General features: G+C 34.6%; 1 protein-coding gene across 2 annotated transcripts in view; it reads left to right on the top strand.

Annotated features, from left to right (window-relative positions):
• The window catches only part of LOC136849151 (glutathione synthetase-like), a 59,403-nt gene that overhangs the window by 18,006 nt on the left and 21,692 nt on the right, over window positions 1-19,705 (top strand). The window lies entirely within an intron of this gene.

The raw sequence follows: 19,705 nt of genomic DNA, 5'->3' as shown, positions 1-19,705 counted from the left end.
AGGATTTGCAAAAGCTAATAGCTAATCTTCATATCACTGCACATTGTGTTAGGAATATGACAGATACTGCTTGACAAATGGAATATTGAAGATGTGTACAGATGGGACGGACAGGCTCATTTAGATTTTTCTTCGAAACATGATTTTTGTCCTTCATACTTTCACCTTACATTGAATGATACACAGGAATTGGGGTAGGATTATTTTGGATATTTTAACGGTTTTGCATACTCTTGATGTTAGTATTTAACCTTACTTGAGCCAGAAGCAAAAATTTTTTGGATATTTGCAGGTTGATATACCTAAAAGTTAGTTGTGGAATTTCTTATCCATTTCCTGAAGTGAAAAGTATGCTAATGATAAATAACAGGAGAGGCTGTTTTATCTTAATTCTGTCTTGAAGTTTTATTTATTTAGAGTGTGAATTGACATTTTAACTAGCCTCACCAGCTGTGGCACCATTTTTTGTATTGTCATTCTTGTAGCGATTGGAAAGTGGGAGCATCATTTATTGTAATAAGTAATGACATAATACTCTGTTATTCTGGTGCATTCACTGTAAGGTCAAGTGCATGTATTTAAAAGTGCATCCACATAATTATTAGATAGCAAGAGATCAAATTCTGTGGTGGATAGAGATCAGCTAACAGTTACAAATTTTCTTTTTGTCGAGAAGGGGTAACAACAGAATGTCAAGGATTTCATTAAGTAAGCATTTGTAAAATATTTGAAAGTCAAAAATTAATTACAGTCTGGGATAGAAAGAGTTTGGATAAGCTCAGTCAGTGCACTTAAGCATATGTATCTTAAATACATGCATAAGAGGCCATGCTATTTGTTAGTTGAGTAAGACCACTCATTTTCAAACAAAATATTCATAGATCTAGCTTTTATTCTTTTATCTACTTGAACTGTACTTATAATTCAGATTGTTTTGGGTTTTTAACATTTTCAATTTTACTTAGATCCTTAGAGTCATCTCTCATGTTAAGTTACAAGGCTGTTATATAATGCGTTTGTAATGCTGAAAGTTATCATTAGTGAATAATTCTATATTTGTAATGCTGAAAGTTATTAGCAATGATAATAATCACCGTATTCTGAAAACAGAATAGACTCAATAGAAATAAGAAAAACCATTGCATAAAAGATCAGTATAGAGATATTCACTTGAAGTGACATAAATGGTGTGGGCAATATTCTAATATTTAGAGAGTTTGCTCTAGTATGTCAATAATTAATGTCAGTACTAGTGGGAATCATGCTTTTAAAATACAAGTATGCCATTTTCCAGAGCTATAGCCTGGTGAATGGTAAATTGAAAGGTTGAGTTAACAGGTAGGCATAATTTGAGAATGCTCAAAGTGGAAAAATCACTGCAACCTGTCACTTTTCCACTGCATGATTTGACTGTAATTGAAAGTTATAGTCAGGAATGCCTTGTTTGCAAATCCTGCTTTGCACTTGTTACCATCAGAAGTGGTAAGTATTGCTTCTTATTTTGTTTTGTTCCTTCATTGTTGCACTTGCCAAATAAATGGTATTTAATGCTGTAACCAAGGAAGGTGCTTTTTTAGTGGTTTATTATCTTCTTAATTGTAGTTTGTATTACCAAGGACCATTATCTCTCATATGAGGCAAAGTTATTTGATAGTTTTAACCACAGTGGAATAGTCTATTTTTTTTTCCAATATAACTGCAGGGTTATAAAATGCAATTATTTGTTAAGTACTGTAGCCATACCTATTGTCAAAGATATTTTTTTTATTTTGTTTGCTACAAAATGGTAGATTACTTTTTGCTGTTAGAATTTTTAGTACATTTTGATTTGGGTATTGACTACTTAGAGGTAACATTAACCTTTGAGTGCCAGGTAGCAAAAGACACTTGGCTGCATCTAATGGTTGGTTCCAGGTCAAAATATTGACTTGGGTTTGCTTGTGAGGTTTCATATGTCATTCAGAATATTTTGGGCTTTCATTATATTCTCAATTTTATATTATGACCTCATAATTTTTTTATGTAAAAATTAACCAGAGGAGATGTTCAGAAGATTTGTAGGAGACTAACTTTTTTATTTGTGAAAAATTGAACTCCATTTTACATTTGAGATTATATTTATATTGACACTGCAAGTGAACAGATTTCCTTCACTGTCAGTAATTAAAAAGAAATTCCCAACTGTACATAAAATAAGTGAAAACTACCATGGCATAAAGACATTCTGATGAAATGAACAGTTGAGTACTTGACATATTGCTCTTGTTTATTCTTGGCTCTAGCTACTTTAACTTGAAGAAGAAACCAAAGAAGTAATTGCCTTCTCAGTATATCAAACATGTTGAGAATAATCCTACTTGGAGTATCCTCATAACTAGGATAAACATCAATTAAAGATTAACAATATTTACTGGATTTTATTAAAATGGCTGTCAAAGTTTTAAATGCAGATAATTTCTTATGTTTGTGTTTTTAAATATTCTATTTTAATAAAATTTTTAACTTATGAGGGTACAGTAGTCAAAAGGGAAAAGGGATAAAAGATATTGACTTATTTTTCTTTTTTTGATGGAAGAACTAAGAAGATATCACCAAAGGTGTAAATGTGAGTGATCCATTTTTTTTAGCTATTCAAGGATCTGCTTTTGCTTTGTATGTATATCAGCCAGAGATGTCCATCTCATTAATGTTTTGAATTTTTCCAATGACTTGCTATGGATTTTGATGTACTCTGCATCAAACAGTAATGTCCAAGTTATTGATGTTGGCTTTATAATATTTGTCAGAGATCCTCTTAGTACTCTTTGACGTTTAATTTCTGGTGGAATTCTTAAATATATACTAAGCACACGAATGGAGATGAAGAAAAAAGCACATGAAATGTTGCACGCATATTCCATGACTACGTAAAGCTTTCAATAAGCTTTTACTTTAAACATATGCATTTTGATAGGCTGGATTCTTTTAAAGGATGCATGCTAGGCACTTTGAGTGTTAATAGCATAGTGAAATATAAATCACTATTGGTACTTTTGGATTTGGCTTATCAATAAGTCTATGCAGTATTATATGTTATTTTATGTTTCTTTGTTAGCTGAACTAAGTACTATACAAGGTTTGACAAGATAGTCTAGCTTAGGAACTCAAGAGAAATCATTTCTTTAACCACTCATGGTTTGGTATAGATGTATTTTTTGCTTACCAATGAAATCTTTCATGATGTTACGTTCAAAAACCATTCTTACCGTGGGCAGTAACATGGTTTATCTTTAGTCATTGGACCAACAAAGTTCAGCAGCATTGTGTCAGATCAGTTTCTTAGTGGATGACCAACATGAAATGCCAAACGCTTTCTTGAAATAAACCGCTGTAAACATATTTTGGGGGTGTGGATCTAACAGTTTTAACCAAAAAGACTAACTGAACCAAAGTTAACCCTTTAAGGGAGAATGCATGTAATGAAAACAAAAATAACATGGATTGCACTGCTTCAGCTCTGATACAAGTGAATTTGGAAATTAGGTAGTCAGGTAACTAAAGTACATATTTACGGTTTATGGAAGATATGTCCTGTTATGGTAGGCAGGCCTCATGACACATTTCTGGCCTAGAATCAAACCTCCTAGTTATGAACGTATACAAACAGTGCATATGGCTATGAGGAAAGTAAAATGGGAGAGCGCAAGATCTTACATCTTTAAGGCATTATGAAGAAACTAAGATTAAATGTTTACGAAGTTCTTACATACATACTATATGAATACAGTAAAGAAAAATTTTTGTTTATTATTTTTTATAGAAGCAGGGCCATTGCATTTGAAGAATGACTTTTCCTCATTCCCCCTTGATTGACTGGAAGAATCTTTGTTGTCTGTGAATGGAATTGAAAGGGATGTTTAGTAATTTAGTTAAAATTCTGGACTTGGCTTGCCCCTGAGGGACCTGCTATAATACATTTGCAGAAAAGTGGTTTGTATGTGCAAAAAGATTTTAATATTTATAATTCTTTAACCTAAGTTACGGGCGCATGTATGTGTGCAAGTGTAGATAAAAAGTGAGATATTTAAGTAGTTCCCAAAATGCCATATTTTTTCAAGCATATTTGAAAATTAACTGTTGCACTCTCTGTTTCTTTGCATTTTGTTGACATGAGATAGTTTTTCATAAAATTCCTGAGCAAGTATTTTGTATATGCTGCTTGCAGATAATACTTAGGAAAGTTCTTGTGCATTTTAAGTTTCTGAAATATTGATACTGTAGGTATATGAAACTCTTGAATACTTAAAAATTTAGATGCTTGATGATTTTAATTAATACTGTACACTTCTGTACTTGAAAAGCAAACATTTTTGTTGTACACTGGTCGTTTCTTGGTATGATTTCTTGACGCTGAGGATCGGGGTGTATTTTAATCACAATGGTATAGCCTGCTTAAAAAGAAATGCTATTCAAGAAAATTTAAATTTCTTGGCAAGTTTAATTTTGATTGATTATTTGGATTTTACAATTGTCTGTTAAATACGTCCAGTAGATTTGACATTCTGGCACCACATTTGCTTAGTTTTTAACTTTCCAGAACTTGAAGGCTTTGTAAAGAATGATTCATTTCAAGCTTTCGATTGGTTGTTTCTGCTATGTTTTGTTGTGGTAACATCTCATTTCTAAAGATTTCTTGCTTGATATTTGGTTTCCCTCTGACTTAGGGACTTGCTTTGCCGCATGCATTTTACCAGAGCATTTAATTCATTTCTATTAGTATTTATGAAAAGAAGTCTTATAAAAAGAGGAGTGAGTGTAAAATACATCAAGGGTAATTTATACTGGCAAATAATGAAGAGGACATTAAATCAGTTTCTAAAATTGTTTAGTGTATGATGATTAAATTGAAATTAAGTTTTTTATGTGTATACTGATTAAGTACATTTTAAATGCAATCATCTTGTCATAAAACGTGTACAGTTTTGTGTTTAACAGATAACCATTTAGAATTGTCAATAACAATAAGATCATTGATGAGCAGTGTTCATAACGAGTTGAGTGATGACCTCAGTTTGAGAAATGTGACCTACTTGAAGTCTTGACAGCTCACCAGCCCACTACAATACGTCCTAAATGTGTAGGTAAATTTTGACCTTCAGTTTTGCCCTGTACTTATCAACCTAGTTTCAGTTATGTACGTTGTAGCATGCTTACCTCTTCACCTGTTAGAGTATTTTTGAAGGAATTCAATTACTGTATTGGGTTACCTTGGAACATGGAGTGCTAACTGTGTTAACTTCAACATATTTTTTAGGATAATTGAAAGGAGTAATTTAACATCTCATAAGATAATTACATAATTGTTAGTCCCTCTATCCATGTGTGTGTGTGTGTGTGTGTACATGTTTTGTGTATTCTTGTATGTTTAGACTAATCCTAGTATTTTTATAGTGACATTTCTTCTATTGGAATACCAAAACTAATAATCTTTGCTGAAACTTCCTGCCCTATTTGAAATAATTTTTTGAGCTATGTAGGTGGACAATCATATTCCAAGTTCTCAAAAAGCTCAATTATATTTTGTGTTTTGTTGTCCTGTTAACGAAGAAGAATTTTAGCAGTAGATGAAAATCCATGTCTTGTTATTGCTTTAAACTAGCATAGGGTGAATTTGCATCTTAGAGTAGAATAGTTTTGTAAGCATTATTGTGCCTTGTATGGCACACTGCAGATGGTACAAGGTCCTCTGCACCATACCTTTTGGCCCCCACAGCATTGCTTGGCTACCCTTCACTTTTCATCAGTTTCATTTAGTCTCTTCCTTCTCAGCTGTGCAACTTTCGTTGATTTCACTGAAGAACATACTAATATATTGCAGTTATAAAATCTGTATCGTCATTATTATTATTCTTTTCATGTTTTTAATGTAAATAACATAGAGTGGAAAGTGTTTGGGGGATTTAGTGGGAATTTTGGGAAAGGCACTTAATTAACATGCTTTCATGTGTTAATTAGTCACACAATGAAAAGCTGTATATTGACATAATTGACTACAGTACTGAAATCCAAAAAGGACAGTGCTTTTCAGAGTCAATCCATATTGTAAACAGTTTTGCTACATTAAAGATATCTTTCTCTTAGGTTTGTATTTCTTTTCGAAGAATTTCTCTGCCAGTCACTAAATAAATTAACTCTCCCCTTCCCAGTTATAAAGACAAAAATTTCAGAGGGAATTACGTTGTAAAGGCTGCATATTTATGAAATGAATAAAGCCTGTTGTTGCTTTTCAATCTTCTCCCAGTTTTGTCCCCATTGCCAGAAGGTAATAGTCAGCACTGAATGTCCACAGTGTCTCTCAGCCATGGTAGATATAGAGGTCCACTTAAATGCATAAAGTATCCAAAACATTTTTTATTTATATAATGTTTGATTACTCTGGAGACCAAACGGTGAAAAGGAGTTTAAAGTTGAACAGCACATGAATAAATACACTTATACGTAATGTGATAATGAATAATGCTGATGAAGTAAGCCTGCTGTATGGGGATATCCTTAAAAGAATTAGTGCGGGTTGGGGAAAAATCTGGTTCTTCTTCTCTTACTATTCTTCATTACCATTTTGTCTATTAGCCCTTAAACGCCAAGCCTCTATTTACAAAAGTGTCTGCCGTATGCCGGCGGCGTTCGGGAGTTAGCACCGAAGCGGAAAAAAAGTTTTTTTAAAAAAATCACAGCATGCTTAGTTTTCAAGATTAGGAGTTCATTTTTGGCTCCTTTTTTTGTCATTGCCTGAAGTTTAGTATGCAACCATCAGAAATGAAAAAAAATATCATTATCATATATAAATATTGGAATATATGACAGCACAAAAAAAAAATTTCATATATAATTGTATACAAATCGCGCTGTGAGCAAAACGGTTAAAGCTAATGAGTTATTTTTTTTCGTTGTATTGTACACTAAATTGCGATGATTTTGGTATATAACAAATTGTAAAACGATCAAAGCAACACAGAGAACATATTATCACAAAATGATGCATGAATTCGTAATGCGCAGACGTAAAAAAGTTTTTTCCAAAATTCACCATAAATGGAAATGTTGTGCTAGAGACTTCCTGTTTGTTGCAAAATGAAGGTAATTGATTGAATATTACTAGACTGTAAGTGTTTTAGCTTACAATTGCAGTTTTCAACCATTTCGGTCGAGTTAAAGTTGACCGAAGGTAGAATTTTTCTATTTATCGTGATTTATATGAAAATATTTCAAAACTGATAAAAGCTACAACCATGAGTTATTTTTTGTTGTATTCTACATGAAATTGCGCACAGTTTCATGTATAACACTTTATGTAACGCCTAATAGAAAATGGTGCGAAAATTACGACAAGGTGACTAAAGAAATTCTGAGATTTTCAGCCAAGTTATCGCACAGAGGTAAGGAAAAGTTTTTTCAAAATTCACCATAAATCGAAATATTGTGCTAGAGACTTCCCGTTTATTGCAAAATGAAGATAAATGATTGAATGTTACTAGAATGTAAGAGTTTTAGCTTACAATTGCATTTTTCGACCAATTTGGTCAAGTCAAAGTTACCATAGGTTTAAATTTTGGCACTTATCGTGATTTATATGAAAATATTTCAAAACATAAAAGCTACAACCATGAGTTATTTTTTGTTGTATTCTACATGAAATTGCGCACATTTTCATATATAAAACTTTATGTAACGCCTCATAGAAAACTGTGCAAAAATTACGACAGTGACTAAAGAATTTCTGAGATTGTAAGAGCCTGAAGCCGTCTCTTCCAAACACGTGTGTGTTCATGTGTTCGTCGTCCATCGGAGTGGCGAGACGTTTGGCGCCTTCACAAACAGAAACATACACACAGTTTGATACAGAAGATTCGTTGGAACATTATGAGTACATGATTAGAATGCTTGCATGGCAATGCAAATAGTGGTGATTGTACATACATCAAGACAACAATGGTTAGGGAGAAACAGACGGAAATATTGTATGGTTGAAATCGCGTTCCTTTAGAGAAAGAAAACAAGATGCTCTTGTTGTCTTGTCCACTCCAATGGACGACGAACACACATGTGTTTGGAAGAGACGGCGTCAGGCTCTTACAAGATTTTCAGCACAGCTTGGACGTAAGGAAAAAGTTTTTTAAAAAATTCACCATACATCGAAATATTGTGCTAGAGACTTCTCGTTTATTGCAAAATGAAGGTAAATGATTGAATATTACTAGAATGTAAGAGGTTTAACTTACAATTGAATTTTTCGACCATTTCAGTCGAGTCAAAGTTGACTGAAGGTTGAAATTTTGGCACTTATCGTGATTTATATGAAAATATGTCAAAATTGATAAAAGCTACAACCATGAGTTTTTTTGTTACATTCTACATGAAATTGTGCACATTTTCATATATAAAACTTTATGTAACTGCTAATAGAAAACAGTGCAAAAATTACCACAAAGTGACTAAAGAATTTCTGATATTTTCAGCAGTTAGGGCAGACGTAAGGAAAAAGTTTTTTTTTTTAAATTCACCATAAATCGAAATATTGTGCTAGAGACTTCTCGTTTGTTGCAAAATGAAGGTAAATGATTGAATATTACTAGAATGTAAGAGTTTTAGCTTACAATTGCATTTTTCGACCATTTCAGTCGAGTCAAAGTCGACCGAAGGTTGAAATTTTGGCACTTATCGTGATTTATATGAAAACTTGTCAAAATTGATAAAAGCTACAACCATGAGTTACTTTTTGTTGTATTCTACATGGAATTGCACACATTTTCATATATAAAACTTTATGTAAAGGCTAATATAAAACAGTGCAAAAATTACCACAAAGTGACTAAAGAATTTCTGAGATTTTCAGCAGAGTTAGCTGATGCTTTCTTTTGGGATAAGAAAGAAATTCGCGCATGCGCAGCTGGGTCACGCTTGTAAACAAAACAACAGCGTGATCCATGAACTCCCAGCATCCCTCAAGGCGCATGATTTAACATTTTTTTGCAACGAGGCCTATAAGTATATTTAAAAAAACTTTTTGTAGTCGACGTATTTTATGTCCACTTGGCACCCAACAGACATTTTTTGTCGATGTAAAATACGTCCAGTCGGCGTTTAAGGGTTAAGAGCTGGTCTTTTGTGCCCATACACTTCCTTCTGAAGCTTTTCTGTTGGGGATGGTGTTTGTATCCTCTAGGTAAGTAGTTGTATAGCCTTTCACTGATGATACCTGTCAGTAACTTCCACATTATTGGTACGCAGGTGATAGGCCTGTAGTCACTTGCTATATTTCCATGGTTCTTGTCTTTCTGTACTAAGGATGTTCTCCCTGTGGGCATCCATTTGGGCGCATGGTGGTTTGTGATCCAGTACTGGAGTTGTTCTGCTATTCGTGGGTGTAGGGCCTTGAATTTTTTTAGCCAGTATCCATGGACTTCATTGGGGCCTGGGGCTTTCCAGTTGGGTAATTTTTTTAGTTGGTGTCTGACTGTGTCTGTCATGATCCCGGCGAATCTTTGTTTTGCTCTCCCCATTTCTCCTGCCTTGATTTCCTGAAGCCATGTTGCATGTTTGTTGTGTGATACCAGATTGCTCCATGTGTTTTCCCAGAGTCTCTTACTTGGTTCGGCTTCAGGAGTTTCCTGTTGGTTGTCTTCCCCTCTTAGTTGGCTGTATAGTCTTTTCTGGTTGGTTCTGAAGAGTCTGTTCTGTTTGTATCCTTTATTCCTGTTCATGTACCATTGCATCTTATGTGCTTTGGTTTTAAGCCTCTGTTTTACATCTTCTGTTGTGTTGTTTAGTCCCTTCTCTTGTACTCTGTATTTCTCATTCCGTTCCTCTCGTTTTCTTGCTTCTTAGCCTCTTTTCTGCCATCTCTTTCAGTTTACTCAAGTCAGATCTCATCGCCATGATTTGTTTTTCCAGGCGCCTTTTCCAAGGTGGTTGCTGTTTTGGTTTCTGTTGGGTTGGTTGTGATGGTGGTGTTGGTGTTTTTATCCCCATGAGTTTTACTACTAGTCTTGCTCCTGCATATGCCAGGTTATTTGTTTCTGTGATACTGGTAGTGTGGATTAGTCTCATTATTTCATTAATTTTATTATTATTATTATTATTATTATTATTATTATTATTATTATTATTATTATTTAATCTTATTAATCTTATTAATATTTGAAAAATAGTACTTATTATTAGGTAAATAATTTATTTATCAAACAAAACAAATAAACATAAACATGTAACCATAAAAATTCTCTCATCTCTTACGTAAGACAAGAGAATTTTTATGGTTACATGTATATGTTTATTTGTTTTTGTCGATAAATAAATTATTTACCTAATAACATGTGCTTATTTTCAAATATTAATAAGATTGAATGATATTAATAATAATAATAATAATAATAATAATAATAATAATAATAAAACTGTAATTACAAAATTTATACATTTGTATAGTAAATTATGTGATATTTTAAACAAATATTTTCTGATCTTTCGTGAAACCTTTGAAGAGAGGGGCAGGGCAAAGCTATGATATTTCAAGTAAAGACAGCCCCTCTCTCTCTCTTTGTAATGATTGATAAATAGTTTCACTCTCTTATGTCGTGTTGCTCTGTGAAAAAGTCGCGTATGACAATTATTTAGGTTCCAATGAAAAGTTTGCATGTCTGTGAATTCACGCAACTCAAATCGTGTAAGATCGAGGTATTACTGTATTATGAAAAATAATCACTAATTAGAATATCAATAATCAGTAACTTGAATATCACTAATACAAATCCCTTACTTAGATATGGGAGTTCTGGCATTGTTGCTATCCCAGGCCAGATGATTCCTGTTTGCTTCCATCTCTCTCTTTGTAACCCATTTACGACACGCAATTGTTGAAATTTCGAAAAGGAAATGCATTACAAAGCACTAGGATATTGCTTGGACCAGAACCACACACGAATCAAGATGGTTTATTTGTAAAACCCGACACTGTTAGGAACTGTTACCTACTGTACTTATATAATTTCATATTTCCAAAAACACACAGTAAAAATATGCCATCCAAAAATACACAGTAAAAATATGCCCGGTTATTGGTGGGAGTTACATTCTAACAGTGTGATGATAACCGAAAATCAGTGATTTTTGGTTATCGGTACCTCTGTTAGGTATGTATCAGTGCCAATACCCAATTATTGGCGCCAATAAACGGAAATCAGTGATTTTTGGCGCCGAAAATTGCCGATTTTCGTCACTAGACAAGCCCCGTAAAACTGGATCGCCGATAACCGAGGACTGCCTGTATATGTATACTAGTTGCCAAAGTACATCTGTGATACAACTATGATGAGTTCAAAATACTGAGATACATATATATATATATATATATTTACTCTGATTTGATTTTTTTTAGGGAACAAATCAGCTCTTATTGTAGAAAATGTGTATTTGGCAGGAAAGTAAAGTATATTTCTCACTTCCACCTAAAAGGTCATACAGAAATTTTGCGACAATTTTTCACTCAATGCCGCTCACAGGCCAGTAAAGCAGTGAAAAAATATGTAAAAAAAAAAAAAAAACCACCTAAAAAAAAATATTTTTTAGCAATAATATTTCAGGACATGTTTATTTAGACATATACCAGTCCAAAATTGTAAAAAAGTAAAAATCGATAATTCTGCGAAATTCGGCAGTCAGCGCACCCCTCAAGGGGAACAATCTGGTACTACATTGCTGCAATTTGGTAACTTGCAACCTGACCATAGAGGCTTGTTATTTTCCCCGCACCACTAGTCTCCATTTCTTCTGTATTTTAGGTTGGCAGTGCAGAACTTAGGTGTCAGATTTATGTGAATTGTTGAAAGAAATTGGAAAATTTTAAGTACAGAATGGTGTACAGGCAGTCCCCGGTTATCTGCGGGGTTCCATTTTGAGTGTGATGATAACCGATTTCCGGTTATTGGTGCCAATAAGTGGAAATCAGCAATTTTCAGCCCAAAAAATTGCCGATTTTCGTTGCTAGACAAGCACCATAAAACTGGATCGCCATTAACCGAGCCTGCCATTAACCAGGGACTGCCCATAATTTTTTTTACATAACATTAAATTCATGAATTATTACTAAGGGATTAAGTAATAGAATGCTAATGAATAAACTGTTTTATATTTTAAAAATGAATAAATTGAAATTTAATTGAATTAACTTAGCTGACTTCCTTTTACCATACGGGGGTTTGATATGATCTCAGGAAGCAAAATGGTAGAATTTCTATTGCACATGAGAAGAGGGAGAGGGGAGTGTGAAAACTGCCATATATCATGTACTGCACAGTAATGGGATATGGTGAAATAAAAGTAGCTTAGAACAGTGATTAAGCTTTAACCCTTTTGCAAGCTCACAAACAGTGGGAAAAGTGCAAATAATGTAATTGCAACACAGTTACAGTATAGTTCACTCTTGACTTCCATGTGTATGTTTATAGTTCCTCTCTCGGGTCATTAAATGAAAGCAATCCCGACAGACTTGAAGGGAAGAAACTGTTAACGTTGTTTCTGCTGACATGTAGGTTTTATAAGTAATGGTGAGATGATTTACAGGAGAATACATATAGGCTATGTATACATATGCAAATACCCTGTAAAGTGTGTTATGCTATTTTAATTAAGGATTTGAATCTGCATGAATTTTTACTTACCATAAGTGTGAGTGTCTTGGAATCCAGTCCCAGCAGTACCGAAAACCAAGATCTGAAATATGACAAGAAAATGCAATTCTTAATGCAGGATTTTGGAACACTAATCATGAAGATTGCAGAATTGCATTACAGCTTATTGAAATTTATTTGCAATAAAACAATTTTGTAAGTAATGCAAAATTTGCCAAAACACATTATTGAAAATATACTTTAATCCATGATCTCTGTCCAGTCCCCTAAATCTTTAATAAGATTATTTAATGTCATCCATGAAAGAAGGCTTTATTGTCAACAATACTTATCTTTGCTTTTCTTGTGTTTATATTTCCTTGCTACTCAATGATTAAGTGGTAGTGGAGCAAAGAAGAGAGAGTGAGAGAATTTATTGTCATGAATTGCACCCTCATAGCCTCAGGGAGAGGACTTGCCTACTCGCCTCTTAAGTTTGTTTGTGGTATGCTGGATTGCTATTCTTAGCAATGATTATGCTTTTCATGTGTTTCTTAAGTCTGTACAGGCAGTCCCTGGGCTACGGTGGTCTCGGGTTATGGCATTTTGACTTCATGGCACCGTTAACCTAATATTATGGCGCTGTATTATAAACAGTGAACTAGGCTAGGATTAGGCTGCAAAGAAGACTGTCATGATGAATTGCACTCTAGCCAACACAGTACTGTACAAGAAATGAACAATGTTGTTGTTCTTTAATGGTAAATTTTTACTGCATTTCAGTTCTTTTAAATGAATGGTAATGGAGTTAAGAATTGAGAATGAGGACAGAACAAAAAATAATAAAAAAGAAAGGAAAAACAATACTTTAAAATAAAAATAACAATAATGGCATGGACTCCAATATGCCTCTCTTCCAACCATCTCCTATCATTGTCCTGCAAACTGTTGGATAACAGCACTCCCCTTCCTTTCCCTGCTGTTGGGAAGTCAACAATAGTTGTCCCACAAGTGAGTCAAGGGAAGGACAGATGTAAGATTGAAAAATGCATTGAAATTAATAAAAAAAAAAATGGGAATAATAAATAAAGAGGAATAAGAATGGCTAATAAAGAACAAATGAAGATAAAGATATTGTATTACAGGCAGTCCCCGGTTATTGGCGGGGTTCCATTCCCGATGGCGTGACAATAACCGAAAATCGCTGCTAATCGAAAATCAGTGATAATAGCAGTGATCCCTGGTTATCGGCACTGATAACCAGTTAGTGGCGCCGATAACTGGTAATCAGCGCTGCCAATAAGAGGCGATCGGCACCGATAATCGGTTATCAGTGACAAAAATCTGGTTATTGTCGTCGCTAGACAAGCGCTGTAAAACCGGATCGCCGGTAACCTAGGCTGCCGATAACCGGGAACTGCCTGTAATGAAAAAGAGGATGTAACAAGATAGTGAATATACAAAAAACTAAACAATTCCTTTTCCACTTCTCTGTCCTTTTAGTTCATTTACTTAGTGCAGCTAAGAAGGCAGGGCAGGTTTGCAAGTACAGTACTGTAGTCAGTTTTCACTCTTGAAAAGGCAAGTAAGCTGTAATCAGAGTAAAAATTTTTACCAGTTCCTTGAGAATTTTCTGTATGCATTTTATCAGCTTTAATTTTCTAACTTAAAGAAGGGAATTTTAAAGGTTGTCTCATCCATTTCAGAATTGTAGTCATCACTACTCTTGTCCTTTGGTGCCATATTAATTATATTTTTGCAAAAGAAACTTATACAAATAGTGTGAGTGACTGTAAATACAGTACAGTAGTTCATACTGTGGATGCTAGGGTGGATGTGATACTTCATACAGAAATACATGGGCATAGCAGGAGGATAAGGGAATAGGCCCCAATTTGAAATTACTTTGGTTACTGGCCAAGATGCAAAACTATACTTATTTTTCTTATTTGTATACTGTATTCATTATTTTATGTCCTTGGATAACAAACGTTGGATGCTGAATCTGATGACAATGAGGGATAACTTTATAAGGAGGGAAATATACGAGGAGTACTTCATTTATATTCATGCTTCACTTAAATGTATATATATTTATGATAAAATTTGCTATTATTCATGTATGAAATATCTCTTTACTAACATTAATGTCAAAGAAAATGTGGTACCATTCTTTGGCACTACTGAAAGCAAGAGGCTGGTAATTTGTATATTATTCAATAATCATTGCAGTTATATTGGTATATAGTTTGCTAATGATACAAGTAGGAGGTTTTTGTGATTTTTAATGGTCTCGCATGCTCTTTATTTTTACAAAGAGACATAGCCACTTTTGTACTTTGGATTTATGTTGAGGTCATGCTGCAGCTGATTTTATTCCTTGAAACTGGTTTGTTTATTGTTAGTTCTAATTTTAAATTTATGATAATTTTTGTCAATTTTCTTGTAATAGCTCCTAAATTTATGCTATCTTTATACATCAGTGACTGGCTTTCCCCCTCCCCCCCTTTTTTTTGGTGATGTCTATATCATCACTGAGATGTAGCTTATTTCCTGTAGGGTGAAAGCCTTTTAGTCACGTTAATTTTTAGTGTAGTGTTTGGAATAATTGGATAGTAAATTGATTTGGGCCAGGAGGATAGTATATAGTAATATAATTATGCAAGGAAGACGAGTGTTTCAGTATGTTTTGGTACTTCAGTTAGAAAAGGTAGCTGATAATGTAGGTTGTTGTTCTGGAATCAAGTTTCTCAGGCAGCTTGGATTAGCGAAATGATTCAGGCGTAGACAACTCTTGTTATATCATGAATGTTCATGGCACACTTCAGATAAATTGATATATACCTAAGAATTGCTTACAAGGCATACAGTCAGTCATCTTTAAAAAAAAATATTTGTAAATAAATATTGTTATGAATGTGATAAAGCAAGTTTTATATATTTTTTTAATTGATTCCCCTCCTTTTCTTCTGTAGCTACCTTCCATCAAAATAATTTATCATTGGCCCAGTAATACAGGAGTCTCAAACTTGCACCAAGATAGTTTGATAATTATTGTTTGGTATATCATTTTTAGTGGGTGCATTATTTTGAATTCAGTAAAAACATTACAGTATTAGACAAAATGTTGAGTATTTTTAGTATCCATAATTTTATTATTCTGTCATCTTTGTCTCAAAGGTGAATTACTTATTGGGTAGTAGTGGTAATTTCTTCTCCAGTTTTGAAAATACAGTACATTATTTTGTAATATAGTAATTGTTATTATTTGTCTGTATATTATTTTTGTACAGTAAAGTAGCTGCCACTTGCATTTGTCAACACTTATACTGTATACTGTATAAGAGAAATACAGGCGGTCCCCGGTTTACGACGGGGGTTCTGTTCTTGCGCCGCGTCGTAACCCGAAAATCGTCGTAAGCCGGAAAATCGTCGAAAATCGTCAAAAATCATAAGAAAACCTTACTTTTAATGCTCTGGGTGCATTGAAAACGATGTAAACTGCATTATTATTGAGTTTTACATCAAAAAACCTTCAAATTATGATTATTCTGCCGTTTTGGGGCCATATTTCTTCCGTCGGATCGGCGTACGACGCGTCGTAACCCCGGAACATGCGTCGTAAGCCGGGAAATAATTTCTGATGAATATATTTGAAAAGCGTCGTAACCTCGGAACGTCGTAAGCCGGAACCGTCGTAAACCGGGGACTGCCTGTAATGTAATTTTGTTTTTACGGCCTGAAGCTTTAACTCATCTCTTCCTTTGGTAATTTTTTTTTTATTAACCAGATCATCAGTTCTGGTAGTTCTTGATACATTATAATGTTAGTGTAGCTTTTCTGCACTCCAAATTATTATTTTTGAGTAAAAATTTTATACCTGGTTTTTACATTTGAAAACTAATATTTTGTTTGTTTTTATCATCTGATAGTAAAGTAATTAAACTACTTAGAGTGGTTGTAAACTTTCTCTGAGGCAACTACAGCAGTTAATGAGTACAGTACATTTGTTTGGAGAGGGTTGGTTAGCACTGACCTTACCACTTCTGGTTTTCCTCTTGCTGACTTGTTATTAGAGGATGTCTTCTAATTGAAGTGCAGCCTAAAATTTTCAATAAACATCTTAGGTTTCTCCTTAGCATCTCCATTACAGAAAGTCATCTGTTATCTGTGAACATGTTATGCCATTTGTTTTTTAATAATGGTACTAAAATTAATTCCTTTTAGACTAAGTGAAATGTGTGCTGTAGTTCCTTAGATTCCAGTGTATAGAGCCTTTATGGTGCAATGATAAGCTTGTTTGTTGTTGCTTATTATTTTGACAACAAAGAATTTTTTTTAGTTTATATCTTTGTCTTCAAGCCACACTTAAGAGTATTTAATGTTCTAAAATGATGGTTGGTAACTGTTCGTATCATCTTCTCAAATAATGAAGAGAGCATGCTTTGGAGTGGAAGAAAAGATGGTTGAAATGCTGTGTAGGCCTTTTCACTTATTGCACAGGCTTTAGAGAGGGCTGAAAAAGGATTATCTTCTGACTCTACTTTATGGGAACTACCAGAGCTTATATCCTTAACTACAATTCCAGTTAGTCCAACTGTTCATCTCTCAGTAACACATTTTGTATTGTTTAGTGTTTCTTCATCTCATCTTCACACTTGTATATCAACCATAGCACATGACTGTGGTCTCAGCCACTACCAAAGTCATTTTAAATCAGTTGCAGAAGCGTACAGTAGACCATAATTGCCATGATGGTGTGTGACACTGCTTTCATAAATATGACCAGTTATTCTGACAATGGTCCTTTTAACTGTTTTTTTTTTTTTTTTTTTTTTTTTTTAATTTTCCTTGAGCGTACAAACTGGACAGGTGCCTTTTTAAAATTTTTAATGGTTTTCCCTCTGCTGGTGCTGCTTGTGCCATGAGGTTAAATATTTAGTTCGGTATGCAGTTCTCTTATAGTTATCATCCAAAAACTTTTCAGCAGATCCATGAAGAAATGAGCTGCTTTCAGAGGTTTCTTCTAGTTTGATGGTCTGTTTTTCCCTTTTTTCTATAAAGGCCTTGTGCATGATTAATACAAGCTTTAAGGATCACAATATTCTTGTGGAGACCAGGTTTGTGGGGAATAGCTGATGATTACACTTTTGATACCTTAGAATGAGTGCAGTTGGGTCCACCTTGTTCGAGTACACTACAATGATAATTGCGGTTCAAGGATAGACATGACAGGAATTGTCAGTTTCAAGGCGTCTTTAATACAGATCAACAGGGTTGACATAGTTCAGATAACCATCTAGTTTAGTTTAATGGATAACAGACTTTATGCCACATCAATAAAATGGTTTTTTCATAATAAAATTAAGTTTCAAGTATACTTATCAAGTAATTACATAGCTATACTTTCCACTCGCTCGCCAGTTAAAAGTTTTGAAGTTTGTGGTAGTGATTCGTTTATTTATAGTGTAGGTAACTACCCCACTCTCTATCGGTAAACAATAGGTACAACATTAACAGTGATCGTCACTACTGTACTTTAGTGTTTAATGTCTATCAGAGGGGAGAAGGGAGGGCTCTGATCTTGTAATTACTTGGTAAGTATATATGAAACTTAATTTTATTATGAAAATACCATTTTCATATATGTAACTTACCAAGTAATTACATAGCTGAATCCCACACTGATAGGAGGTGGGATAAATGGACATGTTCTGTTCCAAAAAAAAATCAGATAAGAGGATGAATTTGCAACATAAAAATCTGTTAGCATTGATAAATGCTTGTTGTAACCTTAACTGGTAAGAGAGCTGCAGTAGATGATTACTGCCTTGGTCTGTGCTCATCTTGACCAGTAGCGACTTACTGGAATGGCCGTGGTAAGTCCCTACTTTTGAGAGAAAACAGCCCTTGCCCTGGGGACAGTACCAAAATACAATAGACCAATAAAAAATTGTTACCAATAACAATAAAGATTAAAACCATCATACCAATACCACAGACTGGTGGGCACTCCGGGTATAAGTACCCCCAGGCTCCCCCAAAAAAACTTGACACCCAAAATTTCAAGGTGAAGGAGTTATGGATAGGAAGGGTTGCTTCCTATGCTTCCTCCCCTAATACTGAGCCAGCCACCGATAACGGGCCTAAGGTACTGCAATTTTCATACGTTGTTTCAGTTTCTTTAAGATAGTGTGAGGCAAAAACGGAATTGCATTTCCAGTATGTCGACTGGAGGATAGTCGAGAGCGACATACTGTGCCTAAAGGCATATGAAGTGGCAAGAGCTCTAATACCATGTGCTTTCACCTTAAAGGAAGGTAGGACATCATCTTCTATTTGAGAGTGTGCCTCGATGATCAGACTTCTCAGAAAAAATGACAGAGCATTCTTAGACAACGGTTTAGAGAGGTTCTTGACGGAACACCAGAGGTTACTGGCAGGGCCTCTGATTCTCTTTGTCCTGTCTAAATTATACCTCAGTGCCCTCACTGGGCAAAGGACCCTTTCCTCCTCCTTTGGTCCTAGAATGTCCATAAGGTTTTTAATAGAAAACGAGCGTGGCCAGGGATTAGACGGACTTGTTCTTAGCAAGGAAGCCAAGTGTGAAGATGCATACAGCATCTCCCTTCAAGAAACTGATGCGCCTGTCTATAGCCTGCAACTCGCTTACTCTTTTGGCAAGAAAAAGGGTCTTCTTAATTAAATTCTTGAATGAAATGGTACGGAGAGGTTCGAAAGCAGGACCCGTTAACCATTTAAGTACAACATCCAGGCTCCATGACACAGAGTTGTCCCTCACCTGTTTATAAGTCTTGAAAGACTTAATCAGATCTGTTATGCCTTTATTGGAGGCCAAGTCTACACCTCTATGCTTGAAGACTGATCCCCAGCATAGCTCTATAGCCCTTAATAGTCGATGGAGAGAGTCCTTTGGAAGTCCTGAGAAAGAGAAGAAAGTCCACTATTTGGCTTACAGTGGTCTTGGCAGATGAGATGTTACTGGTGCTGCACCACCTGTGGAAGATAGCCCACTTGGCCTGGTAGACTTACGTCTACAT

Source organism: Macrobrachium rosenbergii, chromosome 20 (genome assembly GCF_040412425.1).
Source record: "Macrobrachium rosenbergii isolate ZJJX-2024 chromosome 20, ASM4041242v1, whole genome shotgun sequence".
Taxonomy (NCBI): Eukaryota; Metazoa; Arthropoda; class Malacostraca; order Decapoda; family Palaemonidae; genus Macrobrachium; species Macrobrachium rosenbergii.
The sequence above is the reverse complement of the archived record's forward strand: the minus strand, read 5'-3'. Positions and strand labels throughout refer to the sequence as shown.